We start from the raw sequence: 16,019 nt of genomic DNA, 5'->3' as shown, positions 1-16,019 counted from the left end.
CTGCCTCAGGGATCTGCCAGTGAAAATAACTAACTCACTTCTCCCAACTCAATCCACTCACCCTCATGCCAGCCCCGAGAGCCAGGCAGAATAACCCTCTTTGCCTGGGTGTTGGATATGCTGTGCCCAGGGCCTCTGGACAATGCCACATACGGCATGAGACTGTATTCATGGGACAATGACGTAGGACCTCAGTATTGAAACTCTTGAATGGTCTTGTAGTGAGAGGTGGAAGCAAAGACAACTTCATCATTTAATACTGGGAACGCGGCAGTGACGGCTGTCAGTGGTAGAGCAGGCACTGCATGCCACTGAGCTGTGTGTTTTGCTTGCGCTTGCATTTAACTTCTAACAGCAACACCCATTTCACAGAGCAGGAAACTGAGGCTCCCAGAGAGGCACCCAAGGTTGTGTAGCAAGTGCAGGGCATTGCAGAGATGGGAACCCAGGTGTGAAGGGAGACAGGAGACCAAGACGTCAGTCAGCCGGAGGGCAGCGTGATAGGGTGAGGAACGGTGAGCTTTGCAGCCAGGCGGACTTTGCCAGTTTCACCACCCTGTGAAAGCTTGGGGTGGGAAAGCTCTGTCTCCCTTTGGGCTTCGGTTTCCTCCTCCGTACATGAAGACAATAAAATCCACTCCACTTGTGAGGAAGAAACGTGCTCATTAGCGTAGGGAAGCCCCAGTCCTGGCGGTTGTCAGTTCAGCTCCTCACTCTGTAAAACATCCGGTGTGCAAGGTGAAGGTGAAGATGTAGCAGTGCCCACTCGGTGTTGCTCTGGGCTTTCTGGGCAGCCATGATTTCCTTAGGATGCTTCCTGCCGGCAATGCCTCCACCACATCCTCTCCTTTCTTTGGAAGTTTGCAAATCACAGCGAAAGCTCCTGGAATCTACCTCCCTCCCTCTGGCCCCTCTGTGGATGACATCATGGTGCAGTACACCTTTAAGATTATATAAATCTGTGATCCTACAGTGGCCACCATTGCCATGGTAACGTGGAGGAGTTTCCTCTTGGTGAGGAAAGCTGTCATGTCACTTCCTGCTGCTGACAAATCAGTTTAGATTAAAATACGGTGGAGGGGGAGGGGACGGGGGCCTCTGAGAAGTGCTGGCTTCGTGGTTTCTGGTTGCTGTACACAGAGGCAAACAATGCTCCCGCGGACGCCTGGCCCTGCCCTGCACCCGCCCAGCGTGCGCTCCCTGCTCAGGGTTCCCACACCTCACCCCCGCCCACCCTGGGCGCAGCCAGCTCACCCCCAGCTGTTTTTCTCCGCAGGTTGCGTTCTACAGAGCAGGTGGGAGGGCTGTCCATCTCTGGGGACTTTTCTAGGGCTCTGCAGAGCACACCTGTTCCAGAACCGCCTCTGGGTGCGCAGCAGCCTCTGTTGCCCTGATGAGCTAAGGAGGTGTCTTCCAGATGCCCTGCCCAGTGTTAACAGTATTACAGTGTTGACCCCGCTGTGCCCTGCTTAGGAAAACACCTGCAAACCACCCTTTTCTGAACTGTAGCTTTAAAAAAAAAAAAGGTATATTCATTTATTTGAAAGGCAAAGTTACAGAGAGGCAGAGGTAGAAAGACAAGTCTTTTTTTTTTTTTTTTTTTTGACAGGCAGAGTGGACAGTGAGAGAGAGACAGGGAGAAAGGTCTTCCTTTGCCGTTGGTTCACCCTCCAATGGCCGCCGCAGCCGGTGCGCTGCGACCAGCGCGCTGCGTTCGGCGCACCGCACTGATCCGATGGCAGGAGCCAGGAGCCAGGTGCTTTTCCTGGTCTCCCATGGGGTGCAGGGCCCAAGCACTTGGGCCATCCTCCACTGCACTCCTGGGCCACAGCAGAGAGCTGGCCTGGAAGAGGGGCAACCGGGACAGAATCCGGCGCCCCGACCGGGACTAGAACCCGGTGTGCCGGCGCCACAAGGCGGAGGATTGAGAGACAAGTCTTAATCTGCTGGTTCACTCCCCAAATGGCTGCAATGGTCGGAGCTGGGCTGATCTGAAGCCAGGAGCCAGGAGCTTCTTCCAGGTCTCCCATATGGGTACAGGGGCCCAAGGACTTGGGCCATCCTCTACTGCTTCTCCAGGCCATAGCAGAGAGCTGGATCAGAAGTGGAGCAGGCGGGTCTCGAACCAGCACCCTTATGGTATGCTAGCACTGCAAGTGGCAGCTTTACTGGCTATACCACAGCCCTGGCTCCTGAACTATGGCTTTTTAAGCGAGGCGGCAGGCCTACTCATTCCTTCCCTCCTTCCTTCCTGCCTGCCTGCCTTCCTGCAGGCATTTAACAAGTATTTGTTGACTCTGCAGAGATCCAGGGATATTGTAGTATAAGAGCAAGTTTCCAATGCTAAGTAGCTAACAATGGGATGGGGAGGTACTAAGTAAGGATGAAAGCTGGGCGGAAGGCATACTCAAAGAGGGACTTCTCAGGGAGGCCTCTCTGATGGCGACTGGCTGGACTGAGACCCAAATAACACAGCCCAGTTGCTCATTTGAGACATGAACTGAAAAGAAGTTTCCAAACCAGGAGGGCAGCAAAGACCCGAGAAGGAGCTCTGTGGGCTGCAGCATAGAGCGCTTCACTTGGAGTCAGTGACAGTGAACTCCAGTCCCGATTCTGCCACTTGTAGCTGTAAGGTACACATCTTAGGTTCTTCCTCTATAATAGGGTCCGATCTGCAATAGGGCTCCGAAGCGCCCTACGGATGAAATGAAAGGCAGTCACGCCTGGGTGCACGAGAGAGGCTTGGGCAAGGCTCAGTGTCTCCCTGTGACTCAGCGGAGCCCCATTCTGTCACCCGAGCAGCAGCGACTCTCCCAGGTGCCCTGGCAAAGGAAACAGAGAAGTGGGCCCCATGACGCCCGGGCCTGCATTTGTGCCATGCTTGCCTTGGGGCTGTCAGAGCTTGTTTGGAGAAGTGGCCTGGGTGCTGAGATCATCCGGCTCTCTCCCCCTCCCCACACCCCCTCCCTGACCTGGGCAGGGCACTTCCGTGCCTGGGCCTCAGTTTCCTCTTCTGCAGGCAGCACCCAAGGGGAACCTCGTGCAGCCGTTTGCCTGCCCAGCCAACAGCGCTGAGCTGTGCTCTGTGCACAAAGGCCCGGGATCCCTGGAGCTCACTTGGGCTGATCCAGGAAGACCAAAGCAGGAGGAAGCAGACTCCTTTGGCAAGGGTCAGCACAGGGCCCTGGGCCACACACAGGTGTGTGGGGGCGAACAAGACGGTGGGGGGACTGCTTGTCACGGACGAAGACCTGTCGGGGCATCATAGACTCCTGGCCTGGGGACCTACCCTCCTCTCCAAGCCCAGGCAGTCCCCCGCAGCGGGCCGCACCGCAGAGAGGGAATTTAGAAGTTTCACCAAAAGGGTGACTATCTGGCAGAGCGGTTAAGATGCTGTTGGGGAGGCCCACATCCCACATCGGAGTGCCTGGGTTTGGGTCCTGGCTCCGCTTCTGTCTCCAGCAACCTGGACTGTAGCAGGTGATGGTTCAAGTACTAGGGTTCCTGCCACTCAAGGGGGAGACCCAGATACAGCTCCTGGCTTCAGCCTGGCTCAGCCCTGGCTGTTGTGGACATTGGAGGAGTGAACCAGCAGATGGAAGACCTTTGTCTGTCTCTCTGCCTGTCACATAAAAATATAAGAATGGTAAATAAATACAAAGTATGAATTCAAAAAGATAGAGGCTGCACCAACAATGACCCCAAGCACTCATTCACTGCTTCAATAAACATATATTAGGTAGCCACGGTTTGTGACACTATGTAGATGTTAGAATTGTGTGAGTAGAATCAGGAGAAGTTCCGAGATTCTGTTTCACGTGCCCAGGACAGAACCAATGTCTGCGTGACCTTGTGTGGGCCATTTCTCCCCTCAGTGCCTCAGTCTTCACAGGTCTAAAAAGGAAGTAGACGAAGTATCTGCTTTGCATGGTGGTGTCAAGATGAACTTGTGCATATAACATGTTTGGCAGTGCGCGTGACTCCTGCAACAATAAATGTTAGCTATTTTCCCATCATTGTCCTATTTATCATCATAAGGGAAAATGAAAGGAGGAAACAAATGCATATTGACAGCTATCAAAATGAAGTCTTGCCCCAGCAGAAAGAACGGGCCATCAAAGAAGGAGGCACCTTTCTCTGAAGGGAGGAAGGAACCTCCACTGTGATATGGCCTTGACTAAAGAAGTTCAGAGTTGGTGGCCGGTGCCGTGGCTCACTAGGCTAATCCTCCGCCTAGCGGCGCCGGCACACGGGGTTCTAGTCCCGGTCGGGGCGCCAGATTCTGTCCCGGTTGCCCCTCTTCCAGGCCAGCTCTCTGCTGTGGCCAGGGAGTGCAGTGGAGGATGGCCCAGGTGCTTGGGCCCTGCACCCCATGGGAGACCAGGAAAAGCACCTGGCTCCTGGCTCCTGGCTCCTGCCATCGGATCAGCGCGGCGCGCCGGCCGCAGCGGCCATTGGAGGGTGAATCAACGGCAAAGGAAGACCTTTCTCTCTGTCTCTCTCTCTCACTGTCCACTCTGCCTGTCAAAAAAAAAAAAAAAAAGAAGTTCAGAGTTGGTGAACTCAAGGGGCCACGCAGCATCAGGGGAGGTAACAACTGATGATGAGTGTACAGACATATGGCTGGTCCTGTAGAAAGTCGCCCTGTAAAATGACCTTTTAAGTAATTGGTTGGTCCTTAAGGCCTGCCCCAGTAATCATGTGGTCTTGTGCTTTAAAAGGCTTTGCCATGTGCCAATAAACGGAGTTCTTGCTTGCTTGACTTGACTCCCCGCTGTGTCTGATTGTCTCCGGGATCGGGAGGCTGGGGAACGGGCGAGCAGCGCACTTACCTTTCTTCAGACCCAGTCCATCCTCGTTCGGGTGGACTAAGACCCTGCAATGCACCTGCCCCCGATGTAAGATCTCTGTCCTTAATGTGTTTTACTATGAGAGTTAATGATAACACTATTAGTTGAACAGTACTCTATATCGTGTGTGGGTGCAGTCTGTTGAAATCTTTGCTAGGTACATACTAAGTTGATCTTTTGTATATAAAGTTAATTGAAAATGAAACCTGATGAAGAGTGGGATGAGAGAGGGAGTGGGAGATGGGAGGGAGGGAGGTTGAGGGAGGAAAAGCCACAATGCAAAAGTTGTTCTTGGTAAATTCACATTTATTAAATAAAAAAAAAGAAGTCTTGGGGGCCGGTGCTATGGCATAGCAGGTAAAGCCGCCACCTGCAGTGCCAGCATCCCATATAGGAGCTGGTTTAAGTCCCAGCTGCTCCATTTCCAATCCAGTTCCCTGCTATGGCATAGGAAAACAGTAGAGGATGGCCCAAATCCTTGGGTCCCTGCACCCGTGTGGGAGACCTGGAAGAAGCTCCTGGCTCATGGCTTTGGATCAGCACAGCCCTGGCCGTTGCAGCCATCTGGGGAGTGAACCAGCGGATGGAAGATGCCTCTCTCTCTGCCTCTCTGTAGCTCTGCCTTCCAAATAAATAAATAAATAAATCTTAAAAAAAAAAATGAAGTCTCTAGACTTCTCCCCTAATTGCAGACTTGAATATCCAGGAACTTCCATGACATACGGATTTGGTTGTCAAATACATCCCCAAATTTGGCAATTCCAAAAACAACGCTTCGATGTAGCACACACCGGCCCCTTCTGCGGTCTTCCCACCTTGGTTAATGGGTACCTCCTCCTCGCATTAGCTCAGGACCAGGCCTTTGGAGGCACCTGGGCTCCTTTGTCTCACAGTCTGTACTTACTTCAGTAGCTGGTGGAGACACATCTACCTTCAAAACATAACCATTTCCAAACTGCGTCCATTCCTCATCTCTTCCAAAACTGCCCATCTGGCTCCATCATCAACCCTGCGCCCAGTATGTTCTCAGCTCTCGGCACTCACTCTGAAGGTGCATCTCATTGTCTCTGAGCCACCTTTGTGTCTGTCCAAAGTCAGCTCACTAACTTGCTCTTGTTCCTCTCTGTCTTTTTCCCTCTGGCTGCTTTTGGGACCTCTCTTTGTCTTTTAGCAGTTTTTTTTTTTTTTTATCATGCATCTTTGTAGTCCCCCCCCCCCCCCGTTGGTATCGGTTGTGATGCACAGTGCTTTTGAATCTATGACTTAATGCCTGCGATAGTCTTGCAACATTTTCAGTTATTTCTCCATCTAAAACCTTTAGCTTTCTAAAAGCAAGTTATTGTAACATCTATGACCAACAGCTCTCTGGATTCCTCTGGTGTTGATTTCTGTTGCCAGGTTTTTCTCTTGATTTCTGATCCTGTCGCGTGTGCCTGGCTCCCTTGGATTGCATGTCAGGCGTTGTGTGTGAGAACCTGGGGCGGCTACTTGAGGCTTTCTCTGGGTGTTCCCTTTCTCTGAAGAGGGCTTTGCCGCAGGTGTGTAGGTTTCCTAGGACTCCTGGGTTATCGGAATCCAATCCAAGATCGACATGGCTTGAGATGACTTGAAAATGGGTTTTAGCGCCCCTAAGGTGTCCCAAAATGTATCTTTCTGACGGCTCAACTAAATGTTAGGGGGATTTTCCAGGCCACCTATCCTAAATTGCTTTTTTGGCTAATACCCACCCCCCAAAAGACCTAGGCGCATACTAGGTTCCCCATTGGTGTGCCCTGAACTCAAACTTTTGTCCCATTGGACCCAGGAGTATTTTTAAAAACCGTTCAACTGTTTAGCCTTTGCCTTTTTATTTTAGAATTGGCAGATACCTCTTGGGGGAAAAGAAGCCCCAAGGGTTGTGCTTGCCCCATTGGAGTTTCTTCCAGATACTGGCCCCCAATTCTTGATTGCCTTTTTAGCATTTGATGTCTTCAAACGTGAACATTTAAACATATTTGGCCCAGCTGTCCTTGTTCTCAGGAGTAGGATTGTTCTGGATTACGTGCTCCGCCCTGACTGGGAGGGAGTTGAGCTTTTAAAGATCAAGGTGGGTGTTGTGGTGCGGCAGGTTAAGTCACCCCCCTCGACGCCGGCGTCTCACATCCGAGTGCCCGTTCGCGTCCTGGCTGCCCTGCTTCCGACCCAGCTCCCAGCTAATGCTCCTGGGAAAGCGGAGATGCTCAAGTACTGGGGCCCTGCCACCCACATGGGAGATCCGGATGGAGTTCCTGGCTCGTGGCTTCAGCCTGGCCCAGCCCTGGGTGTTGCAGCTACTTGGGGAATGAACCAGCAGACAAAAGATTCTCTCTCTCTCTCTCTCTCTCTCTCTCTCTCTCTCTGTCACTTTGCCTTTCAAATACATATGTAAGCCTTAAAAAAAAAATAGATCCAGAGCAAGATGATTAATAGATCAAGTAATGTTTCTCCTCTACCCAACACCCCCCCCCCCTTCCCATGCCCCAGCATCCAAGCCCGGGGCCTTATAGAAGACAGGGCCTGGCGCCCTCGTCCCAGTGCTCCATCCCTCGGACCACTCTCCCCCCTCACTCGTTTCTTCCTGCCACATGGGCCCCATTGTTCTTTGTGGCGTGGGCAAAGCTGGCTCTGCCCCCCAGGACCCCTGCTCTTGCCTGCACCTGGTCTGATCTTCCTCCAGCTTTCTGCTCAGAAGTCTCCAGATCAGTTGGCCATTATTCCCTGACTGCCACCTGTCCGCCCCAGGGAGCACGCGGCCTCTGTCGGCTCCGTTAGTCTCTGTAGCACTTATCTCCACCTGAAACGTGTGTGTGTGATCACAATCAGCCGCTCCTGGGGGCACTGAGCTTGTCCGTCTTGCTCACGGCTGAGGATCTTACAGGTGGAGCAGCGTCTGGTGTGCATCTGGTGTGCAGTGGGTGCTTACCAAGCGAGGCGACTGGATGAAGGAAGGCTGCAGGCTGTGGACAATCCCCTTCCCTTCTGGCTGGCTCCTGAGCCAGAGCAAAGGGGGAAGTGATTGCTTTCTGCTCACCAGGCTCTTTCCCTTCCCCGTGCGGCCATTTCCCGTGGAGAGCTGCCCATAAGAGCAGGGATGGGCTGTAGGGAAACCCTTTGTGAGCAGGAAGCCCTGTGTGGGCTCAGGCTCAGCAGCGGGGATGAGGGCCGGGGTGCTGGAAAGGACCAGGGTGGGGAAATCTGCCCCTGGCCCCACTCCGAGTCCCATCCACCACTTCCCCCCCACCCCGTGTTTCATCGGCCATGGCCAGAGGAGAATTCCCCTCCCCCACCCACAGCGGGTTCCTCTAAGGAGAAGAGCGAGGCAGGGGTGATTCATGGGGAACTCTGGGGCTGATGAGTCATGGCCTCTCCTCGAGCAGGGAGACTTGGTCTCCACTCTGCTGACTCGCCTGGAAATGTCCTTGGCCAAGGTCTCCAGTGACCATGGGGGATTCTCCTCTGGACTCCCACGGCGCTCTCAGGAGCCACTTTCCTGGCCCTCAGTGGTTGGAGTCCTCGTGTGTCTGTTGCTCAATGACAATGGAAAGAAGGGAGGGAGGCAGGGAGCCCCCAGGGTGGGTAGGGGCCAGGATGCTGCCTTTTCCACTTCTGCATCCCCGGCTTCCACTCAGCACATTGTTGGGGAAGCGAATGGGTTGAATAAATGAAGAAACATTTGGGGCTCCTGGGGCACTACATTCTAGGATAGCAGCAGCCTCGATAGGGCCTCGAGGGGGCACGGGTGGTGGGAGGAGTGGCATCCTGCTAGGGATGATGTTAGAAAGACCAAGGCAGCAGGGGTGGTGGTGGTGGCGCTGTGGTACAGGGGGTTAAAGCCCTGGCCTGCATCTCCAGCTTCCCCTATGGGCACCGGTTCTAATCCTGGCTGCTCCTCTTCCTATCCAGCCTGGGAAAGCAGTAGAAGATGGCCCTAGTACTTGGGCCCCTGCACCTGTGTGGGAGACCTAGAAGAAACTCATGGCTCCTGGCTTCAGATCGGCTTAGCTCCAGCTATCATGGCCATTTGGGGAGTAAACCAGCAAATGGAAGACCTCTCTCTCTCTCTGTCTCTCTCTCTCTCTCTCATCTCTTCCTCTCTCTGTAACTCTGCCTTTCAAGTAAATAACATAAGTCAAGAAAGAGAGAGAAAGGAAAGGAAAGGAAAGGAAGGGAAGGGAAAGAGAGAGAGAAAGAGAGAGATCAAGGCAGGCAGTTCTGGTCAAGCCGGGTGCTCGAGCCCTTGCCACAGTTTGGTCCCTGACCCAACCCCTCCTGAACTCTCCGTGGTGCCAGACCCCACAGGAGATCCCAGGCACATGGAAATGGAGACACGTGGCCCCTGACCTTGGGCTCACATAGCAGAGGCTGCTGGTGATCTGGGAGCTGTGGGTGAAGTGTGAGTAGGATGAGGGAAGATGTGGGGAGGAGGACAAGGCAGGGGGGCTTCCTGGAGGAGGTGATCCTGGAGCCCTGGCAGTCTGGGGGCTTGGGAATGATTCCTGATCCCAGGACTCTGAGAGATAATGTCCTGAAGCCAATTCATTGTTACCCAATAGATTCCATGGACAGAATAAAGGCCACAGGAGTCATTCCAGGTCCAACCCACTTGCCCTAGAACTGCATTCCTGATTCTCACAAGGGCCCCTGCGCTTGTCTTACTCATAGGCAAAAGAGTCAAAGTCCTTGTAGACTCTTCATCCTGAAACGTGGAAAAGATGAACCAAGAGACTCACTCCCGACCTGGAGCCTGCAGAGAGTGAACCTAGGACATGCCCACGCCTGCCACGTGCCCCATTCCGGCCGCCATGCACCCTGACCTTGGAGCCGATGCCACACAGCCAGGCTGCTCTGCCACTCAACACTGGCTTCTCTGCTCTAAGATGCTCTCCTGGTGTGCAGAGCCCTGCGGCGTTAGCAAGGCAAGACTTAGGATCCCACGGAGGTCCTGGCTCATCCCTTCAAAGTCCCCTCATTTCCAGTGTCCCTGGCCAGAGCTAATGCCCATGAGAGCCCTGGCAGCTCAGGAAGGGGGAGGATTCCTACGTCTCCTTTCTCGAGCACCAACTGTGGCCATTCCCTTTCCAACATCATAGGGCATCGATTTGTTGCTGCCATCGGGCCTGGGTGGTGGGTTAATTACCACATCGTCACCAGGATCAGGGAGCTGGGGCCTGGAGAAGCAACAGACCTGCTGGCCTTTGGGGGATAAGTGCAGTGTGTGGCCCACGACCCAAGTCTGGCGTGGTCTTTCCACTGCACCACGCGAGACAAGGGAGGATGCTGCCCTCACTTAGGGGCTCAAGAGACCCCCCCTTTTTTTTTAAGATTGGGAAAGGTAGAAAGGGCTGTCTATGGCTACTAAATGAGATGCTCCCTCCAGGGTCCTGTGTCCTCGGTACTCAGTGCTGTGCTAGACTGCTGTTGAGCTGACCATGAGGAGCGCAGAGGCGGGGTCTCCCAGTCTCTGGCCTTCCGTAGTGACAGGGTTTCAGCTGGGAATACGGCTACGTCCTTCACGTCCCGTACAGCCAGGCCTCAGGTGTGTGCACGTGCCAGGGAGCGTCCTTACAGGGAGGGGAAACGCTTTTCTCCCTACTTTGTCTTCCCTGGGGTCTGGGGTACAGAGTGATGGCTGGAGCTGAGGCAGTGGTACTAGGAATGGTGATCAAGCAGCAAGATGAACCCATGCCCAGGAGGAGCCTGGGTCCCTGGGGACTGCTGAGTGACACTTCTTCATGGCGTTTTTATATCCCTAATGGCACCTTCTGCCACTTTGTTGAAGACTTATTAAGAGCATCTAGTTTTTGCTCACAGCTTGATGAATCTCATCAAATGCATGCAGTTGTGTATATATGTGAATGCTGACAGTTGTCTACAGAATGTACAAGGGGGCTTCAAGAAGTTTCTAGAACAATGGAATTAAAAGATCGGTTCAGGGTTAGGCGTTCGGTGCACCAGTGAAGAACTGCTTGGGGTGCTCGCATCCCTTATCGGAGTACTCAGCTGAGGCTGAGTTCCAGCTCTGTTTTTGATTCCAGCTTTTGGCTGATGGGCACCCTGGAGGCAGTAGGTGAGGGCTGAGGTCGTGGGAAACCCAGATTGAGTTCCGAGTCCCTGGCTTCCGCCTGGTTCAGGACCAGCTCTGGTGGGCATTTGGGAAGTCTGCCAGTGGATGGAAGATCTCTTTCTTGTCTCTGCTTTCCAAGTGAAAAAAAAATTTTTTTAAAGAACTCCTAGTTTTAAAAAAATGAATTTACTTTCATAGAAATTATTATTATTTTTTGGAATCCACACATAGCTTTTCCATAACAGTCATTTCCCACCAACCTGCTAAGGACGCCTCCTATCCACCCACACGCATTCAGGATACAGGAATTCCCTGTGCCCTTTCCCAAGCAACCCCTCCTCTTCCCAGTCAATGAGTGGCAGGCTTTCTGGCACAGTAAACAGTCTGTGGTTTCCAGAGCTTCATGTAAGTGGAATCGTATGGTATTTCTGCTATTGTGTTTGGCCATTTCAATCCACAGAATTTTTATATTAATCCATGTTGTGGTATGTATGGGTAGCTTTTTTTTTCTTTTTACACTAATGGCCTTTGTCTTTCAGAGCAGTTTTTGGTTCACAGAAAAATCAAGCAGGAAGTATAGAGAATTCTCAGGTGCTCCCTGCTCCCCTATACACAGCCTGCCCACCTCCCTTCTCCTGCTCCAGAGTGGTAGGCTGGCTGTAATCAGTGATCCTTCGCTGACACGTTCTTACCACCAAGGGTCCCTGGATTATAACAGGTTCCTTCGTGGTGTTGTTTGGACACACATAGGATGCCATGTGTCCACTATCATGCTGTCCCCAATAATATTGCTGCCTTAAAAATCCTCTGGGGGCCAGGGCTGTGGCATAGCGGGTAAAGCCTCCGTCTGCGATGTCGACATCCCATATTGGTGCCGGTTCTAGTCCTGGCTGCTCCTCTTCCGATCCAGCTCTCTGCTATAGGCTTGGAAAGCAGTGGAAGATGGCCCAAGTCCCTGGGCCCTTGCACCTGTGTAGGAGACCCAGAAGAAGCTCCTGGCTCCTGGCTTCAGATTGGTGCAGCTCTGGCCATTGCGGCTATCCGGGAGAGTGAACCAGCAGATGGAAGACTGACTCTCTCTCTCTGCCTCTGCCTCTCTGTAACCCTTTCAAATAAATAAATAAATCTTTAAAAACAATCCTCTGAATGCCACCTGTTCATCCATCCCTCCCTCTAGGCCCTGGGAACTACTGGTCATTTCCCCCTCTCCATAGTTTTTTTTTTTTTTTTTTTGCGACAGGCAGAGTGGACAGTGAGAGAGAGAGACAGAGAGAAAGGTCTTCCTTTGCCGTTGGTTCACTCTCTAATGGCCGCTGCGGCCGGCGCACCACGCCTATCCGAAGGCAGGAGCCAGGTACTTCTCCTGGTCTCCCATGGGGTGCAGGGCCCAAGTACTTGGGCCATCCTCCACTGCACTCCCTGGCCACAGCAGAGAGCTGGCCTGGAAGAGGGGCAACCGGGACAGAATCCGGCGCCCCGACCGGGACTAGAACCTGGTGTGCTGGCGCCGCAAGGCAGAGGATTAGCCTACTGAGCCGCAGCGTCGGCCCCTCTCCATAGTTTTGCCTCCTCCCAAATGCTGCAAGGTTGGGGCCATATGATAAACAGCATTTTCACCCTGGTGCCTTTAAGTCTCTCCTGCATCTTCTCCTGGCTTGAGAGCTCATTTCCTCTGAGCACTGAACAATGTTCCATCGCCAGGAGCCAGCACAGTTTATTCACTCATTCACAAACCCAAGGGCATTTCAGCGGCTTCCAATTTGGGCCATTGTGCATAAGAATGACAGCAACTTCCACCCGCAGGTTTTCTTGTGGACGTTATGTATTCAGCTCCTTTGGGTAAAAACCAGTGTGTGCAGTGGATGGATGGTGTGGTAAGAACTTGCGTTCAATTTTGCAAGAAACAGCTCGCTTGTCTTCTACAGAGGCTGGCGCATTCGGCATTCCCCCTGCAGCGACCGAGAGCTCGCGTTGCTCCACGTGCTTGCTGGCGTTGGTGTTATCAATGTTCTGGAGGCTGGCCGTTCCAATAGGTGTGTGTGTTGCCCCACTGTCATTTTAATTTGCATTTCCCTGATGAACGTCTTTTCCTACACATATTTTCCATCTATCTTCTCTGTGAGGTGTCTGTTCTGGGCTTTCATTCAGGTTTGTTTTTTTTTTTTTTTTTTTGACAGCGTAAGACAATGAGAGAGACAGAGAGAGGTCTTCCTTCTGTTGGTTCACCCCCCAAATGGCTGCTACGGCCGGAGCTACACCGATCTGAAGCCAGGAGCCAGGTGCTTCTTCCTGGTCTCCCATGCGGGTGCAGGGCCCAAGCACTTGGGCCATTCTCCACTGCCTTCCCGGGCCACAGCAGAGAGCTTGACTGGAAGAGGAGCAACCAGGACTAGAACCCAGTGCCCATAAGGGATGCCGGTGCCGCAGGCGGAGGATTAAGCAAGTGAGCCACGGCGCCAGTCCCTTTCATTCAGTTTTAAGCAGGCTGTTTACACGCACACATATACGTACCCACACTGGAATCTGCACGCTTATGAATTCATGATCGCCCCCCCACACACACACACTCCCAGCCCCTGCCCCCATTGCTTTGTGAGGCTGCTTTCTCCTCCTCCCCTGGGGGGTCTTACAAGACACCTTCTCCAGGGCAGCCCCTCCCTCCACTTCTCAGCCTTGTTGCCCCATTCATGGGCCTCCTACCGCTCTCCACGATGACTGTGCCCACACAGCCACCTTCCCAGAGTAACAGGAATCTCTTGGGGCCGCCCCCTCTACTGTAAGCATCTATTAGGCGGAGGCCACGCCAATCTGTTCCCAGCCTGTCCCCAGCCCAAGCTCAGGCCTGGAACAGCAGGCGTCTAGCCGAGTAGTGAAGCCACTGGTGGAGATACTTGTGTCCCCTATCAGAGCACCGGGGCTGAGTCCTGGCCCCAGCTCCTGACTCTGGCTTCTTGCTAATGTGCATCTTGGGCAGTAGCAACAATGGCCTGAGTAATTTGGCCTCTTCCATGCACCTGGGAGACCTGGGTTGAGTTTCCAGTTCCAGTTTGCCTTGGTCCAATCTTGGCCATTGTGGACATTTGGGGACTGAAGCAGCAGATTCTCTCTCTCTCTCTTCCCTTCTCTCTCCTTGTCTCTGCCTCTCTAATAAATGAAGGCAACATTTTTGGAGGTGAATAAGTGAAGGAACAGGTCGCACTCTATGCATACCACCTGTCAATGGCACTGCAGCTTGGAGACAGGGGAGGACCTGGCCAAGCCAGAGCGGGAGTGGGGGTGTCCAAACTGGGCACCTTCTTCCTGCCCCACCGCTCAGGTCTTGTCAAAGCCAGCAGGCAAGTCTCCTTTCTCGGCTTTTACCAGGGATAAGGATCTGGCCTCTGCTCCTGGGTGGGCTGGGCCCAGAACACACCTGTCTTCCATTTCCTGCCAGAGAACAGGCAAACAGGTGGGGGTGGGACTACAGCAGTGCTGACAAGTGTTTCTGCCACAGCAGGTGGCACTGACCTCAGGGGTACTGGCCTCCCCGGCCCCTCTGTTCCGCCTTGGGCCATGGCCGTGGACTGGGCAGAGAATCTGGAGCCCGCATAGATACTCCCCAAGAGTCCTCCTGCTCCGCACACCTTGGATTCTCACCAACGTGACTGGAGGCAGGAAGGGGACACGTAGCAAATCTGGGGAGTAGCAGGTGGCTTAAAACAGCTTGAAATGCGGAGTCCATCTTGTTTTCCCCTCAAGCCCCAGGTACCAGCAGCAAATTTAATAAAAATCTTGGGGCTGGAGTGGGAGCTGCCAAGACATTGAGGCAAAAGATTTGGAAACTCTTGAGCGTGTAGAGTGGCGTGATGGGTGCATAGTAAAGGAGACGCTTGGGGCGAGAGTGCGTGTGGTTGGTCTGTGTGTCACAGTGCGTGGCCATGGCAGTAGGCAGGGAGGGCACAGTCGTGTATGCTTGTGGCTGTGAGCACCAGCAAGGCCGTTGGTGTGATGGCCCAGATGTGACCGGGTGGTCCCAGCCTGGCAGCTGGCCCGAGGAAGCTGAGTGTGGGCTCATCTCCCCTGAGCCCCAGGGCAGCCAGTCTGGTGGAGACTTGTGGTCAGCTAAGGCACCCGCCAGGGCCATCTGGGGCCGAGATGGAGCAGGCCTGCCAGGGGGGCAGTGGAGGCTATTTTTAGAGGCCCGGGCTAGCTCCCAAATCCTCCAGACTATTTCTGGCACCAAAAGATTGTTCTGAAGGATGTGGAAAATTTTCGTGTCGAGAATGTCTGGTTTCCCTGTGGCTCTGCAAGGAGAAAGACCAAGGGCCAGGGTCCGAGGGCTTCTGGGAAAATCTATCAGCACTGAGTAGCAGGTGGCTTCACCTGGCCCTTGTGAGAGTCACCTGGACTTTTAGAAACATCAGCTTCCTTGTGGGCGATCATGTCTCCATCTTGCTTGCAGGGGGTGGTCCTGGCTTTAGCGTGGATGGTCTCTCATCTAGGACCCCTGAACCCCAACGCCCTGGGGCAGGTGCTCACCCTGGCTCAAGTCAGTCTCTGTTAGTTCTAGAAGCTGAGTGATAGTTAATAAATGGAACAGTATGTGTCCCCTTCTAGAATGTTCACAACAATCCCATGCGGTAGCTGGCATTATCATCTTCATTTCACACTGAGGCATAGAGAGCCACTGCAGCCCGCTTCCTGCCCTACAGCCAGCTGTGAGCCAGGATTTGAACTGTGCTGTTCTGGGCCACAGGCCCCTGTCTTGCTGTGTGGGAAGATAAGGCCAGTTAGGGCTGTGGCACAGCAGGTTACAACGTCACTTGCAATGCTGGCATCCCATATGGGAGCACTGGTTCAAGTCTGCGCTGCTCCACTTCCCATCCAGCTCCCTGCTAATGAGCCTGGGAAGGCAGCAGATGGTCCCCCGCACACATGTGGGAGATCCCGATGAAGCTCCTGGCCCCTGGCTTCAGCCTGGCCCAGCCCCGGCTGTTGTGGCCATTTGAGGAATGAACCAGCAGATGCAAGATCTCTCCCTGTCTCTGTCTCTGTCTGTCTCTCTGCCTTTGGAATCTTAAAAAAAGAAAAGCTATGCATTGGGTCCT

General features: G+C 53.4%; 1 long non-coding RNA gene across 1 annotated transcript; it reads right to left on the bottom strand.

Annotated features, from left to right (window-relative positions):
- Positions 1 to 9,143: 9,143 nt before the first annotated feature.
- On the bottom strand, positions 9,144 to 15,490 carry LOC127490553 (uncharacterized). Its single transcript, XR_007918556.2, has 3 exons — positions 15,315 to 15,490; positions 13,947 to 14,076; positions 9,144 to 11,059 (listed from the first exon to the last, which is right to left on the bottom strand). It is a non-coding gene; the product is annotated as an uncharacterized lncRNA (long non-coding RNA).
- Positions 15,491 to 16,019: the final 529 nt, after the last annotated feature.

Source organism: Oryctolagus cuniculus, chromosome 6 (genome assembly GCF_964237555.1).
Source record: "Oryctolagus cuniculus chromosome 6, mOryCun1.1, whole genome shotgun sequence".
NCBI lineage: Eukaryota > Metazoa > Chordata > Mammalia > Lagomorpha > Leporidae > Oryctolagus > Oryctolagus cuniculus.
Note: the sequence above shows the minus strand (reverse complement) of the source record. Positions and strands in the feature narration are given on the sequence as shown.